The following is a 4,505-nucleotide window of genomic DNA, read 5'->3' as shown; positions in this document are numbered from 1 at the left end:
TTTGAGCGGCGCTTAAGCTGCAGAGAGAGCAGCTTCCATCTTCTTGGAAGTGAAAGTGCAGCAACAGCAGACCGTTGCAGCTCCGAACTGATTCCTTCCCGAGCGTGTTCCCTAGTGCTTGTTTACTAGGAGGGACCCCAGGATTTGTTGGTGCACCTACCAGCCAGCAACAGCTCCAAACCACCAGCTGCCTTTGCCTCATGCATGTCAGCACCTTCCCCAGCATCACCCCTAAAGAAGCCTTTGGCTCTCCTCCCACTCATTTTCCAGCCAGCTTGGCCAAACCTTAGAGGTGCTTCCAGATTTGGAGAACTAGTGAACAGCAGAATAAGAGGTGGTGGCTGAGGCTGCCTTATAGAATCACAGAATGGTCTGGGTTGGAAGGGACCTTAAAGATTATCCAGATCCCATCCCCCTGCATGGGCAGGGACACCTCCCACTAGACCAGGTTGCTCAGAGCCCCATCCAGCCTGGCCTTGAACACTTCCAGGGATGGGGCATCCACAACTTCCCTGGGCAACCTGTGCCAGTGTCTCACCACCCTCACACTAAAGAATTTCTTCCTAATATCTAAGCTAAATCTCCCCTCTTCCAGTTTTAATCCATTACCCCTTGTCCTCTCACTACAAGCCCTTGTAAAAAGCCCCTCCCCAGCTTCCCTGTAGCCCCTTCAGGCACAGGAAGGCTGCTGGGAGGTCTCACTGGAGCCTTCTCTTCTCCAGGCTGAACAGCCCCAACTCTCTCAGCCTGTCTTCAGAGCAGAGCTGCTCCAGCCCTCTGATCATCTTTGTGGCCCTGCTCTGACTCACTCCAGGAGCTCCATGTCCTTATATTGGGGGCTCCAGAACTGGACTCACTCCAAATGGGATCTCACAAGAGCCAAGCAAAGGGGGACAATCACCTCCCTTGACCTGTTGGCCACACTTATTTTGATGCAGACTAAGATAATAAATCAAAAGGGAGGAGAAACCCCAGCTCCTCAATGCTGGGCACCATTTGGCCTGTGTCAAAGTGCCTGTTTCAGGCACCAGTGCTGGGAAGTCCCTCCTCTGAGCTTGCCTGTGTGGAGCTGAAGTCCTGAAGGTGAACAGCAGTAGCAGTGACACAGCTCTGTGAGGACCACGGCTCCGGAGAGGCCACCACACCAGCTGGGACTTCGAGGGGAGCCAGAGACCTTCCCTGGCACACGCCAGCTGCTTCCAGCATGTGAGCAGTGCTCCTGAAATCCCAGGCTATTTTTGAATTAAGAAAAGGTTGTTCTGGCTGTGATAAACCTCAGACATACCTAGACTGGCTAAGGCAACAGGTGGTAAAATGAACTCTGCAATTCTGTGTTACAAACCCAAAGAAACGAAACCATTTTAGCTTTTCCCAGATTTCGTACATTCCCAGATTAATTATTCAAGATCTCCTTATTACCCTTTCTGTGTATGAAAACAAGTGTTCAGTAACTTTGGAAACTGATGTAATTAAATTCTGAAATGACATTTTTACATCCTTTACCAGTGGGGCCACAAGTCCCTAGGAGGGATGAAAAATGGGTCAGTAACATACAGAACATGCAAAACATTCCACCAAGCAGGCAGGGGGGTGGGAAGAAGGATATATACACCCCTCTCAAATGGCATGCAGTGTCATAACAACCATGTGATTTGACAAGTCTACCCTGGTACTTCCTCGACTCAAGGAAAATATCACAAATCCAAATATTTATGTATGCGACAGAAAAAAAAAACCCTTTTATATCTTTTTGAAGGTGCCCAGCTGCAAACAAGCATCCACAAGTTCAAATCTTAGTTTTCACATCGCAAGCCTCCAATATTCCTGTGTAACTGGTGCCCAGCTTTAGTTGTCTGTCCCTTGATGGGAGCATTTTGCAGATGCATTATCCAAAGTCTCACTAAATCTTTCCGTATGGTGCTAGAAATAGAACCCAAGGTTTGGATACGAAAAATCTACGTTGCACTCACTGTCTTTTCTGAAGGAATCTACTGATGTATCTGCTTGTCTGGATTCTTGTTAGCCATTAACCATACCCTGCACAAAGAGCCAGGAAGGATGCCAGGAAAACTGCTTGCAATCACAGCAACACAGCCTCACGAGAGGCTGCCTAAGCCATATTGGGGCTCTGAAGATGGATTTAATTGCATCCCTGATCTGTGAGAAGTATGTGTGAAACCTCCCATGGTCCTTATCAAAGGCCTGAGTAAGAGCTGGGAGCCATCAAAGCCCCACAGAGTCATTTGGCCATTCTGTTAATGCTTTTGGTTCTAGTATTCTTGGTTAGTAAGTTCTGCTCCTTTAAGAATCCAGAGCACCTCTGGAAAGAGCATTTCCCTGGACCTGCAGAGCTGCTGTCCAGAAATAACTCATTTTTACACCACAAACTTTTCCAGAAAACATTTCTTACCCTGCAACAGTTGTGCTGCTTTGGGCCCACCTGCCTTAGGATATTCTAGTGCACTACTGAGACTTCAGGGGGCAGATCAGTGGTTGGAGTCCATCCCAGCTCAGTGAGTCCTTCTTGGAGATGAGCTGGGGAGGGAAGGGGTGTCTCATTTCTAGCCTGGATTTCCTAGATACACAGGAAACCCTGCACCCTGGGGTTTCAGGATTTCCAGATCTGAGCACTGGTGCTCCTTTCACACCCAGCACGTGAGCAGTTGTGACCTGTCACTTATCAAAACCAGTGAAACTGGGTGTCTGGAAATACTAGGAAGTAAGGAGAGCCTTTAAAATCCGCTCAGATAAGATGGACGAGCATCTGCTTGGGAGTCAGACAGCCCAAGGGTAAATGATCTTCTTCCCACTGAGTTCATTTCACTTCACAGTAAATCTTCAGTGTCGTGCTTCCATTCAAACTAGCCCCATTTGCAAACACAAGAATCCTCCTCGAGACCTGTCCTCGTTCAACTAGGCTCAACAATCTGTCAGGTGGAGCCCAAGCCATGAAGAGATGCTGGGCTGCAGGATGTCCCTACCTGAGCAGAGCTGAGGCAGGCAGGCAGCACGGAAAGTACTGGAAGCTGGGTTTGCAGCTTCCCTGAGATAAGAAGAGGATTTATTCACCCACGCAGGCAGGCTAACAACTCACACTAAGAAGACTCGACTTGTAAATCAGAAGAGGATGGTAATGTGGAAGTTATCACATTAAGTAGTTCACCAAATGACAAAACTGGAGCTGCACAACGTTTACACATGTCGACGCAGACCTTCTCACTTCGAGGCACAAACCTCTTGCAAATGATAGGTGTTGAAAAAAGATTACTGAGGGGGGCATAATTGTCCCTTCACATGCCTCTGGCTCTTGCCATTGCTGGACTGACCACTGAGATGAACCAACCACCTTGGGGTGCTCCACTGTGGCAGTTCCTCCAAGCCAAAGGACAGCCAGAGCACAGCAGCAGCCTGGCCACCTGCCTTCTTCAAAAACACCTGTCTGGTGTGAAGCCAGACCTCTTCTAGTGGTTCCTGATTCTACTTGCTGTTGCCAGAACAGGCCCCAGTGACAACAGCCACTGAAACGCAAACATGTCTTGTCTCAGAGAATATCTCTTTTCAAGCTCTGGAACTGCCTTCACTGCTGCCCCTGTGCCTGAGAATCAGCTTTCTTACTCAGGAGTCTCTCCTGCTGATCACACAAACCTCAGAGGAAACTCCTGGGTGTGCACTGGGGACCACCTCAGCCCATACATATGCCCATACATATGATGTATGACATCCACGCTGCCAGAGGGGGTGGTGAAGCAGACCCTGGACCTGCAGGGTCGGGTCCTCTTCAGCAGGCAGGCTGATGCAGCAGCACATCTGCAGAAGCAAGCAGCTGATGCTGAGGACTCAATGGCCACACTGTAGATGTCTGGGGGCTCACTTCAGACTAACTGTAGCCCAGAGTGGAGCTGAATTCTCATCAGTCCTCAGAGCCTGTTCGTCACTTGTTTTTGCAGGTCCTTTCACCTAAGTTGTTCATGTTCTCCTGATCCAAACTGAGGTGCTAATGCAGCTGCAACCTGACTGTCCAGAAACATGGGCTCTCCTCCCACCCCAGTGTTAACAGAGGAAAGGCACTTTGCCAGACATCAGCTCCTCCAACGAACAGGGAAAAGGACGGAGCCCTAAGACAGTAACCGAGGAACTCTGGGCTGCCTGTTGCCCTGTGAAGACTTTCCAGCCAGGACGGCGCTCCCTGAGGTGATGCAGCTGGAGCGGGAGCCATCACCTCCCGAGCTGACCCACCCGCTCCCCTGAGCACCGCTCCCACTGCACCCCCTTCCTCTGCCCCTTCCGCTGCTGGTGGGGCCGCACCGATGGCGAAACCCCCCAGCAGCTGAGCAGGCAGGCAGCTCCTGCTACCAGGGCTGTTTTCCGAGCATCCTGGCAGGCCTTCCGTGCGCTCCGTGCCTTTCCCCGCACCCCAGCGCCCGCTCCCCCCCATCCCCGGGAGCAGCAGGAGGGGCCGCAGCCTGGGCCGTCCGTCCGTCCGTCCGTCCCGTCCGTCCCGCCCC

The sequence above is a fragment of the Chaetura pelagica genome, unplaced genomic scaffold, assembly GCF_000747805.2.
Source record: "Chaetura pelagica isolate M959 unplaced genomic scaffold, ChaPel_1.0 scaffold120, whole genome shotgun sequence".
Classification (NCBI taxonomy): domain Eukaryota; kingdom Metazoa; phylum Chordata; class Aves; order Apodiformes; family Apodidae; genus Chaetura; species Chaetura pelagica.
The sequence above is the reverse complement of the archived record's forward strand: the minus strand, read 5'-3'. Positions refer to the sequence as shown.